The sequence below is a fragment of the Protomyctophum parallelum genome (assembly GCF_964188405.1).
Source record: "Protomyctophum parallelum genome assembly, chromosome: 23".
Classification (NCBI taxonomy): Eukaryota; Metazoa; Chordata; class Actinopteri; order Myctophiformes; family Myctophidae; genus Protomyctophum; species Protomyctophum parallelum.
This window is the reverse complement of record NC_139715.1, coordinates 31,673,708-31,686,207: the sequence shown is the minus strand read 5'-3', so window position 1 is coordinate 31,686,207 and position 12,500 is coordinate 31,673,708. Positions and strand designations below refer to the sequence as shown.

Here is a 12,500-nt window from a genome sequence, read left to right as displayed (position 1 = left end):
AGTCCTATGCAGCTCTTTTTTTAATGTTAATATGATTGTAGATTATTAGTTTTCTTTCTTGCGTCACATTCGCTCAGAGCCATAATATGTCACAGGTGTGTAACTGATTAGTAATGTGATTGGTTTACTGCTGGTTTTTGTATTCGATTGTAATGGATCTATTTAAAACACAAACAATGTGTTCGTTATTCGCCCACAGTAACCGTGTCGATTATATTTCCATCCAAATGTTTTCATTCATAAAATATCATTGCTGTATAGCGGGGAGGAAGCTCGATTGTTTTACTTTCCGATTGTAAAAAAAAAAAAAAAAAAAAAGAGTCTTCTAAATCCTAAAAGTTTCCTGAAAAACGTAGGTTTCTATGTCAAGGACCCCCAGAATTATTTGTACTTTGCCGTGGACCCACATCTGACAATATGTTCTGACCTGAGATCAGATTCATACGTGGTTTCCACTGGACACACACTGGTCTGATTAACCCATTGTGACCTGAGATCAGATTCTAAAAATGTCAGTCGTTCTTCGATTTTTCAAAAATAGCAGACCTACAAGCTCGTATCGCGCCACTCGGTGGCGCGATATGAGCTTGTAGATCTGCTATTTTTAAATAGCTATAAAGCATAACATGATGCTGACACCAAAATGGGTGCCCGGTCAGAATGGGTTAAAAACGTTCACTCTGAAAGAATATTATTTGCGCCACATTTTCACACATTTTCAAAAATAGCAGATCTGTACAAGCTTGTAGCGTGGCACTCAGGTGCCGCGCTATGAGCTTGTAGATCTGCTATATATCAATAGCTAAAGTAATACATTTGCATAATGCTTCAAACGCCAAAAGTGGTTCCCGACGCGTCCTGAATGGGTTAAAGATGGAGTGCTGTGATTTATTTCTACCCTATAAAACATCATCATCAAGTATTATTAATTATTATACAGTATAAGGAGGAAGAACCTAAAAAAAAGTGTAGCCTACAGTATTTATTTAAAATGTCGTTTTTATGTGGACACGCCCACCAGTTCATTAAAGGGACACTTCACCCTTTTTGCAAAAAAATATATGTTAATGACGTTTAGAAGCTTTAGAACACATTCCCGGGGGTCTTTATGTGTGTAATATGTGGTTTTAGATATTTTAGATTGTAGCAGTGAGCCTGTTGTCTCTGATGTCATGGACACTGGGCTCACTTCCTTCCTGGACTACATGTTGTCTCAGTAAGACAGCTCTCCCCCTATCCGCAAGGAGGAGCAGTGCACCAAATAATTATGGGAATTGTAGTCCAGGAAGGTAGTGAGACCAGTGTCCATGACATCAGAGACAACAGGCTCACTTCTACAATCTAAAATATCTAAAACCACATATTACACACACAAATACCCCCAGGAAAGGGATCTAAAGCTTCTAAACGTCATTAACATATATTTTTTTGCAAAAAGTCCCTTTAAGTATGCCTGATTTGCCTGATGGGTGGTGATCCACCTGAACTGAAGCCTGACGCCACAACTGTGATGTCACTATATCACCGTTTTTTTTTTCAAGTCATGTGGTCCATGCTAGCTTGTAGTTTGTTCTTCTCTTCAGCCATATGTGGTCCATGCTAGCTTGTAGTTTGGTCTTCTCTTCGGCCATATGTGGTCCATGCTAGCTTGTAGTTTGGTCTTCTCTTCGGCCATGTGGTCCATGCTAGCTTGTAGTTTGGTCTTCTCTTCAGCTATGTGGTCCATGCTAGCTTGTAGTTTGTTCTTCTCTTCAGCCACATGTGGTCCATGCTAGCTTGTAGTTTGGTCTTCTCTTCAGCAATATGTGGTCCATGCTAGCTTGTAGTTTGGTCTTCTCTTCGGCCATGTGGTCCATGCTAGCTTGTAGTTTGGTCTTCTCTTCGGCAATGTGGTCCATGCTAGCTTGTAGTTTGGTCTTCTCTTCAGCAATATGTGGTCCATGCTAGCTTGTAGTTTGGTCTTCTCTTCGGCCATGTGGTCCATGCTAGCTTGTAGTTTGGTCTTCTCTTCTGCCATGTGGTCCATGCTAGCTTGTAGTTTGGTCTTCTCTTCGGCCATATGTGGCCATAACAACCACACCAATGGCTCTAATGAAGTACTGTCACCTCATAAACACATGAACAACTGGAAAAAATACAAAGATCACAGCACTCCATCTTTAAGCAAAAGTCTCAATACTGGAATGTAGAACTACTCCGTTACATGTAAAAGTCCGGAATTTCAAAATGTACTTAGTACAGTAAAGTAAAGTAAAAGTACAAAAGTATTGGCATCAAAATGTACTACCAAGAGTTGAAAGTACTCACTATGCAGAATGTCACATTCCATGCACCGTGAGCTTTGTAGAATGAATGTTATTATGAGCCCTTTACAGGTCTGTACAAATGAACCCATACTGGTCTGTAACTCTGAGAGTGTACAAATGGAACCAAATGGACCCTTACTCTACGTACAACATGGAACCAAATGAAATGGCTCCTTGAAATCAAAAAGTTTAAGAATCACAGATATTTGCTTAAAAAGACATCTGGGTGGAAATATAATAGTTTTAGCTTTGTCAAGTTTGGTTGGTCTTTTGAAGCCGTACATGTACATGTATAAGTCATAATAGTGTCATAGTCGTGTGTGTGATGTAGAAAGCTCTGAAAAAATCTTGCATTTTGTGTACAATCTTAATTGTGTTTCTATTTATTTAGTTGTTGTTTGATGTGTGGATTCTGTTTGATCTGTTTGAAGTCAAATCCTCAAAAACTGCTGATTGTTCCACTTAATATTTAGTTTTTTTACAAATATTTATTTATGTCTGTGTCTACCAAAGGGGTGCGTGTGTGTGTGTGTGTGGCGTGCGTGTGTGTGTGTGCGTTGCACATACATGTTTACAGTGTGTGTAACATGTTACTGTAAATGTTTACAGTGTGTGTAACTCGTTACTGCCAGCGGTCTCAAGCCAGCAGTGTTGTTTTCGTCGACTAAAACTAAGACGAAAAATGTTCGTCGCCTGTAGATTTAGTCGACTAAAACTAGACTAACAATAAAACATTCCGGGTAACTAAAATGGTGACTAAAACTAAATGAAAACTATTAAAAAGACAAAGACTAAAAACTAAAATAGAAATTTGATGCCAAAAACATTAAACAACACTGCAAGCCAATAGGAAAGCACAACCCCACGGCTTTGGTTTTTGACCCCCCCCCCCCCCCCCCCCCTCGTAAATACGTAAATACAATCCACTCTAGATGGCCTCGCTTGCCAATCAGGTTGCTCGTTTTGAAAACGTATATACTGTATGTATTGTAAAAGGAAAACAATGTATATCGGATTGAATGTTTATGATGATCGGAAGCCAGTTTTAGGAGTGCATATATATACTGTGACGAATATGATGTCACACTTTGCATTAGGAGCGTATACGGTGATGGTTAATTGGTTCACATTGTATTTATAGGAGTGTATGACGTGATGTGTGACACAGTGCCGGCGGTTTATAGGAGTCCATACCGTGATGTGTGGTGAGTCACAGTGCCGGCGGTTTATAGGAGTCCATACCGTGATATGTGGTGACACAGTGCCGGCGGTTTATAGGAGTCCATACCGTGATGTGAGTCACAGTGCCGGCGGTTTATAGGAGTCCATACCGTGATGTGAGTCACAGTGCCGGCGGTTTATAGGAGTCCATACCGTGATGTGAGTCACAGTGCCGGCGGTTTATAGGAGTCCATACCGTGATGTGAGTCACAGTGCCGGCGGTTTATAGGAGTCCATACCGTGATGTGAGTCACAGTGCCGGCGGTTTATAGGAGTCCATACCGTGATGTGAGTCACAGTGCCTGCTGTTTAGAAACTGACCCGGCGTTTATGAGAGTGCATAATACAGTACCGTGATGATGTGTACCACCATACAGATATAAGCAAGACGTTTTAACCCATTCTGACCTGAGATCAGATTCTAATAAAAATGTCAGTCGTTCTTCGATTTTTCAAAAAATAGCAGACCTACAAGCTCGTAGCGCGCCACTCGGTGGCGCGCTACGAGCTTGTAGATCTGCTATTTTTCAATAGCTAAAGCACGACATGATGCTATAACACCAAAATGGGTTCCCGTTCAGAATGGGTTAAAGATAATGTGAAGAGAGGCTTTTAAATGTTTTCACTTAACTTCGCTTTAGCTCAAGACTTGTTTTAACTCGACTTGAACTATACTGAGAAGCGGTTTAGTCACTTTTTGAACGTATTTAACTCGTTGAATCTGTTTAGGTTTTTACTAATTTAGCAGCAAGTGAGTTAGTTTTATGTTAACTGTAGTGAAGAAGAGCTAGTTTTAACTTATTTAACTAGTAATGCGTGTTAGTTAGTTTGAAGTATAGTTGGTGTGCGAACTTCGTGACTTGGTGTGCATGTCTGTGTGTGTGTGTGTGTGTGTGTGTGTGTGTGTGTGTGTGTGTGTGTGTGTGTGTGTGTGTGTGTGTGTGTGTGTGTGTGTGTGTGTGTGTGTGTGTGTGTGTGTGTGTGTGTGTGTGTGTGTGTGTGTGTGTGTGTGTGTGTGTGTGTGTGTGCGAGTGTGTGTGCGTGCATTTGTGTGAGTTGCTGAGAGAGACTGAATGTTTTAAAGTTGTCCATAAAAACACTGTTGATCAGTAATGTGTGTCTCCCCTTCATCATTACTCAAGTGGATCAATGTGAAATGTTGAAATGTTGGTCTCTCCTGTTCATTGCAAATCAACTGGATCATATTGTGTGAAATGTTGGTCTTCTGTTCATGGCAAATCAACTGGATCATATTGTGTGAAATGTTGGTCTTCTGTTCATTGCAAATCAACTGGATCGTATTGTGTGAAATGTTGGTCTTCTGTTCATTGCAAATCAACTGGATCGTATTGTGTGAAATGTTGGTCTTCTGTTCATGGCAAATCAACTGGATCATATTGTGTGAAATGTTGAAATGTTGGTCTTCTGTCCATGGCAAATCAACTGGATCATATTATGTGAAATGTTGAAATGTTGGTCTTCTGTTCATTGCAAATCAACTGGATCATATTATGTGAAATGATGATCTTCTGTTCATTGCAAATCAACTGGATCATATTATGTGAAATGATGATCTTCTGTTCATGGCAAATCAACTGGATCATATTATGTGAAATGTTGGTCTTCTGTTCATGGCAAATCAACTGGATCATATTGTGTGAAATGTTGATCTTCTGTTCATGGCAAATCAACTGGATGCATATTTTGTGAAATGTTGATCTTCTGTTCATGGCAAATCAACTGGATGCATATTTTGTGAAATGTTGTTGATATTTACAATCATAAAAAACGTTACAATCAACACCGCTGTGATCTACGTGAATCCAGAGTGTAGAGTAGGAGAGTATAGCGACATGCTTTGATCTCGCCGCAAAGCGGGTGCCTATTATGGGCTATAGTTCCACACATTGGAACTATCCCATTGAGACAAAGCGGGTGCCTATGGGCTATAGTTCCAAACATTGGAACCATATCCCATTGAGACAAAGCAGGGTGCCTATGGGCTATAGTTCCACACATTGGAACTATATCCCATTGAGACAAAGCGGGGTGCCTATGGGCTATAGTTCCACATATTGGAACTATCCCATTGAGACAAAGCGGGGTGCCTATGGGCTATAGTTCCACACATTGGAACTATCCCATTGAGACAAAGCGGGGTGCTATGGGCTATAGTTCCAAACATTGGAACTATCCCATTGAGACAAAGCGGGTGCCTATGGGCTATAGTTCCACACATTGGAACTATCCCATTGAGACAAAGCGGGGTGCTATGGGCTATAGTTCCACACATTGGAACTATCCCATTGAGACAAAGCGGGGTGCCTATGGGCTATAGTTCCACACATTGGAACTATATCCCATTGAGACAAAGCGGGGTGCCTATGGGCTATAGTTCCACACATTGGAACTATCCCATTGAGACAAAGCGGGGTGCTATGGGCTATAGTTCCACACATTGGAACTATCCCATTGAGACAAAGCGGGTGCCTATGGGCTATAGTTCCACACATTGGAACTATATCCCATTGAGACAAAGCGGGGTGCCTATGGGCTATAGTTCCACACATTGGAACTATCCCATTGAGACAAAGTGGGGTGCTATGGGCTATAGTTCCACACATTGGAACTATCCCATTGAGACAAAGCGGGGTGCCCTATGGGCTATAGTTCCAAACATTGGAACTATCCCATTGAGACAAAGCAGGGTGCCTATGGGCTATAGTTCCACACATTGGAACTATATCCCATTGAGACAAAGCAGGGTGCCTATGGGCTATAGTTCCAAACATTGGAACTATCCCATTGAGACAAAGCGGGGTGCCTATGGGCTATAGTTCCAAACATTGGAACTATCCCATTGAGACAAAGCGGGGTGCCTATGGGCTATAGTTCCACACATTGGAACTATCCCATTGAGACAAAGCGGGGTGCCCTATATGGGCGATAGTTCCACACATTGCTCCTATGGCTATCCTGGAACTATCCCATTGAGATAGAATGAGCACTTCCGCATTCCGTACAATATGAGTCGCCACTCTCTTACTATATTACTCTACGTGAATCCACAACCAGATTAATTGAAAATGAATTGAGAATGGAGGACCCTGATGTAAACAAGTCTTAGTGCTTATTGGTCTCATCCTCGTAACATTTGTTTTAAAATAATTTATATTATTATATATTATATTATTGTGAAACCTTTCATTGAGTGTTTGTTCAGTAACAGGAAGTCTCTCTGCCTCTTAAATAAACAGAACAAATGATTTCAGGTCGGGACACCAATTTCATCCAATCAGGAGAGAGAGAATGCTACAAAGAGCATTTTTATCAGCTTCAGTTTGATTCGTCGTGCTCCAGTTCCAATTTAATCAGAATTGTTTATTTGGTTTTATCGCTTTTATTCATGTATCCTTAACTGTTGTATGAGTATGAGTTATTAATTTAACAAAATGCACACGCTCTCTCTCTCTCTCTCTCTCTCTCTCTCTCTCTCTCTCTCTCTCTCTCGCTCTCTTTATTTGCACATCAGAAACTTGTAATAAAGACCAGCAGATGTCACTGTTTCACCGGTTCCACTGTGCCACTGAACTGCTTCAGCGTCTGGGTTGAAAACAAAGGTTTATAACCTTAGCGTATATATGAATAGAGATGGCATCCAAGTTCTCCCATCCACTTGCATTAAGTTGCTCAAAAGCGCATGAGGCGGGGACACGGTGGCACAGTTGGTGTCGCCTCACAGCTAGAAGGTCCTGGGTACGATTCCCGCTGGGGACGCTGTGGGCACTGGCGGCGTGTTTCCTCCTCCGCGTCATCAGTGCCCATACCCGAGGCGGGGGTTGGCGAAAGGGCCTTTCTGTGTGGAGTTTGCATGTTCTCCCCGTGTCCCCTAGGGTAGGTACCCTCACATGTTCTCCCCGTGTCCCCTAGGGTAGGTACCCTCACATGTTCTCCCCGTGTCCCCTAGGGTAGGTACCCTCACATGTTCTCCCCGTGTCCCCTAGGGTAGGTACCCTCACATGTTCTCCCCGTGTCCCCTAGGGTAGATACCCTCACAAAAACATGCCGTAATCCTGGTCTCTAAAACTACCTCCCCCTGGCCAGCCGGGGCGCCTGATGGAGGGGAAAGGAACTGGTCGGAATAACGTGTTCCTTCCACGCGCTACGTCCGGCCGGGGAAATTCCCCTCTGTCAGGTGAAAAGAAGCAGCTTGGACTCCTCATGCATAGAAGGAGGCATGAGGTCAGTCCGCTGCCCCCCCCCCCCCCCCAGGTTGGCAGAGGAAGTGTAGCGCCCAGGATTACATTAGATAATTGGCACTGGGTGGAAAGAAAACTGGGTTACAAAATCGTGGGATAAAAATTTAAGAAAAGAAAAAAAGAAGCGCATGAGGCGATTTCACTCCTCCTTCCGGGTAGGAACAGAGTGCATTCTGGGTGCCGTCTCTATTCATATATACTCTACGTTTATAAACACACTCAGGGTGCACATTTTGAACTTCCTTATTTTCCACCATGTGATATAATTATGACAGGATTTAAGAGGTCGAGGCGTGGCAAATGTCATTTTGCAATTTAGGAAGACGGTAAAATGCGCTCGCCGACACTGGGGCGTGCGCAAAACGGCCCTCAATTAGTCATGGGTGTGTTCAAAAATAGCAGACCTACAAGCTCATAGCGCGTCACTCGGTGGCGCGCTATGAGCTTGTAGATCTGCTATTTTTCAATAGCTAAAGCATAGCATAATGCTGAGACCAAAAGGGTTCCCGCCCCAAAATTGGGTTATCAGTCAGCTGATCCCCGGTACGATATGCGCAAATTCGGCTTTGCTTTAATAGCGTGCGAGTGGTATTACATTTCTGCAGGCAGGCACCACATAGACAATGACATTACTTTGTCACATTTGGGTTAATTATTCCTATTGCACTGCATGCTGTCTCCTTTGTGCCTCAAAAGAACAGATCTACAAGCTGTAGATCTGCCATGATGTGCATAGCTTGTAGGCTAATCCAGCTTGTGGTTAACCCATTTTGACCTGAGATCAGATTCTAAAAATGTCTTCTACATCCTGACAGTTTTCTGAAAAATCTATGTTTCTATGTCAGTGGTTCTTCGATAAAAAAAGAAATAGCAGACCTACAAGCTCATAGCGCGCCACTCGGTGGCGCGCTATGAGCTTGTAGATCTGCTATTTTTAATATGTGTTTAATATATGTGGGTAATATGTGTGTTTAGATATTTTAGTATTTCAAAGTGTCCATGGGCTCCATGATGTCATGGACACTGGGCTCACTTCCTTCCTGGACTACATCAAGGACTGTCTAAAGAGGACGGGACGCGAAGACCGTAAGGGCGCCGCCATGTTGATCACATGGTGCTCCATGGAAGGAAAGAAACATGCGTAATGAGTTTATGCAGCCAACACTTCCACGTTCAGCTTCCTTGGTCTGCAACTGCGCACCGTCTCCCAGTGACATCATCGATGGGGAATACAAGCTAATAAAAACTGCAGGCTTTCTAGTCCTGAAAAGTTGCAATGCGAAAATGGAAGCCATCGTTCTCACGATAATGAAAATCGAAACATTTTTGTAAAAAATCTTGTTTAAAAAATAATCTGCCTAATGATGATGTCACTGGAAGACGGTTTCTAAACTGTCCACAGCCCTCCTATGAGACACAGACTGAGTAGAAAGAAATCGTGCCATTTTATCATGATTATTAGTGAGGGCCTATTATATGAAGATAGGTTGAAAAGTGGTGAAGTGGTCCTTTAATCTATCATATCATAACTTGAGCGGCCCCCTATACGGTCGGGGCCCACCGGGAATATGCCCGGTACGTCCTGTGTGTGTGTGGCCGATACACCCCTGACTTATACTGTGTTGTTGCAAGGAGTTGCGTTGGTGCAGTTACTTTGGGCCGTAAGTGGTTTAAGTGGCATTATGTCTACTTATAGGGAAGTCCCTCACTCTCTCTCTCTCTCTCTCTGTCTCTCTCTCTCTCTGTCGGATTATAACACTTCAGTTGACAGGAGAAAAGCAGAGGAAGATCAACAGTCTGGACGAGGGATCGTTATTTGACATCACGGACGTGATCTAACCTTTAATCCTTTAATTCATCCATCCATCCATCAGGGTTAGTCTATATTTCAGTGTTTGTCGGGGGGGAGCTCTGCGAGTTGCGAGCTTGTAGATCTGCTAATCTTTATAGCGCAGAGATTTGGTGTAAAGCAAAGAACTCGCCAAGTACACCATGTGACTCGGGTCTGTAGTCTAAAGGGGCGACGACGGGGAAACTACAAAATGATGTCACTCAGGACGCTCTGTGAGGAACGCCGACAATCTGTCTGACTAGCGCACGCACACACACACACACACACGCGCACGCACGCACACGCACACGCACACACACGCACACACACGCACACACAGAATGGAAGAAGAATTGTCGTCAGAGTCGGTGTTTTCTAAGGAGGAGGAGGAGGAGTTTCCCGCTCCCCAGGAGAGGGAGGAGCTACAGGATGAAGAAGAGGAGTTTCCCGCTCCCCGGCAGAGGGAGGAGCTACAGGATGAAGAAGAGGAGGACGAGGATGAAGATGGAGACGGAGGTCAGATGTTCAGCGCCTGGATGAGTCGCTACGCCAGAGGAGGACCAGGTACAGTAACAGAGGAGGACAAGGTACAGTAACAGAGGAGGACAAGGTACAGTAACAGAGGAGGACAAGGTACAGTAACAGAGGAGGACCAGGTACAGTAACAGAGGAGGACCAGGTACAGTAACAGAGGAGGACCAGGTACAGTAACAGAGGAGGACCAGGTACAGTAACAGAGGAGGACAAGGTACAGTAACAGAGGAGGACAAGGTACAGTAACAGAGGAGGACAAGGTACAGTAACAGAGGAGGACAAGGTACAGTAACAGAGGAGGACAAGGTACAGTAACAGAGGAGGACCAGGTACAGTAACAGAGGAGGACCAGGTACAGTAACAGAGGAGGACAAGGTACAGTAACAGAGGAGGACCAGGTACAGTAACAGAGGAGGACCAGGTACAGTAACAGAGGAGGACAAGGTACAGTAACAGAGGAGGACCAGGTACAGTAACAGAGGAGGACCAGGTACAGTAACAGAGGAGGACCAGGTACAGTAACAGAGGAGGACAAGGTACAGTAACAGAGGAGGACCAGGTACAGTAACAGAGGAGGACAAGGTACAGTAACAGAGGAGGACAAGGTACAGTAACAGAGGAGGACAAGGTACAGTAACAGAGGAGGACAAGGTACAGTAACAGAGGAGGACCAGGTACAGTAACAGAGGAGGACCAGGTACAGTAACAGAGGAGGACCAGGTACAGTAACAGAGGAGGACAAGGTACAGTAACAGAGGAGGACAAGGTACAGTAACAGAGGAGGACAAGGTACAGTAACAGAGGAGGACCAGGTACAGTAACAGAGGAGGACCAGGTACAGTAACAGAGGAGGACAAGGTACAGTAACAGAGGAGGACCAGGTACAGTAACAGAGGAGGACCAGGTACAGTAACAGAGGAGGACAAGGTACAGTAACAGAGGAGGACCAGGTACAGTAACAGAGGAGGACCAGGTACAGTAACAGAGGAGGACCAGGTACAGTAACAGAGGAGGACCAGGTACAGTAACAGAGGAGGACCAGGTACAGTAACAGAGGAGGACCAGGTACAGTAACAGAGGAGGACCAGGTACAGTAACAGAGGAGGACAAGGTACAGTAACAGAGGAGGACAAGGTACAGTAACAGAGGAGGACCAGGTACAGTAACAGAGGAGGACCAGGTACAGTAACAGAGGAGGACCAGGTACAGTAACAGAGGAGGACAAGGTACAGTAACAGAGGAGGACCAGGTACAGTAACAGAGGAGGACAAGGTACAGTAACAGAGGAGGACAAGGTACAGTAACAGAGGAGGACAAGGTACAGTAACAGAGGAGGACAAGGTACAGTAACAGAGGAGGACAAGGTACAGTAACAGAGGAGGACCAGGTACAGTAACAGAGGAGGACAAGGTACAGTAACAGAGGAGGACCAGGTACAGTAACAGAGGAGGACCAGGTACAGTAACAGAGGAGGACCAGGTACAGTAACAGAGGAGGACCAGGTACAGTAACAGAGGAGGACAAGGTACAGTAACAGAGGAGGACAAGGTACAGTAACAGAGGAGGACCAGGTACAGTAACAGAGGAGGACAAGGTACAGTAACAGAGGAGGACCAGGTACAGTAACAGAGGAGGACAAGGTACAGTAACAGAGGAGGACAAGGTACAGTAACAGAGGAGGACAAGGTACAGTAACAGAGGAGGACCAGGTACAGTAACAGAGGAGGACAAGGTACAGTAACAGAGGAGGACAAGGTACAGTAACAGAGGAGGACAAGGTACAGTAACAGAGGAGGACAAGGTACAGTAACAGAGGAGGACCAGGTACAGTAACAGAGGAGGACCAGGTACAGTAACAGAGGAGGACAAGGTACAGTAACAGAGGAGGACCAGGTACAGTAACAGAGGAGGACCAGGTACAGTAACAGAGGAGGACAAGGTACAGTAACAGAGGAGGACAAGGTACAGTAACAGAGGAGGACCAGGTACAGTAACAGAGGAGGACCAGGTACAGTAACAGAGGAGGACAAGGTACAGTAACAGAGGAGGACAAGGTACAGTAACAGAGGAGGACCAGGTACAGTAACAGAGGAGGACCAGGTACAGTAACAGAGGAGGACAAGGTACAGTAACAGAGGAGGACAAGGTACAGTAACAGAGGAGGACCAGGTACAGTAACAGAGGAGGACCAGGTACAGTAACAGAGGAGGACAAGGTACAGTAACAGAGGAGGACCAGGTACAGTAACAGAGGAGGACAAGGTACAGTAACAGAGGAGGACCAGGTACAGTAACAGAGGAGGACAAGGTACAGTAACAGAGGAGGACCAGGTACAGTAACAGAGGAGGA

At 44.5% G+C, this 12,500-nt stretch overlaps 1 protein-coding gene across 2 annotated transcripts in view; it reads left to right on the top strand.

Annotated features, from left to right (window-relative positions):
* The window catches only part of LOC310854341 (glutaminase kidney isoform, mitochondrial-like), a 32,273-nt gene extending 31,779 nt beyond the window's left edge, over positions 1 to 494 (top strand). For both annotated transcript variants that reach the window (XM_083758939.1, XM_083758940.1), the window contains one exon: positions 1 to 494. This exon is cut by the window's left edge and continues 549 nt beyond it. The gene's annotated coding sequence lies outside the window, so the exon portion shown is untranslated.
* Positions 495 to 12,500: the final 12,006 nt, after the last annotated feature.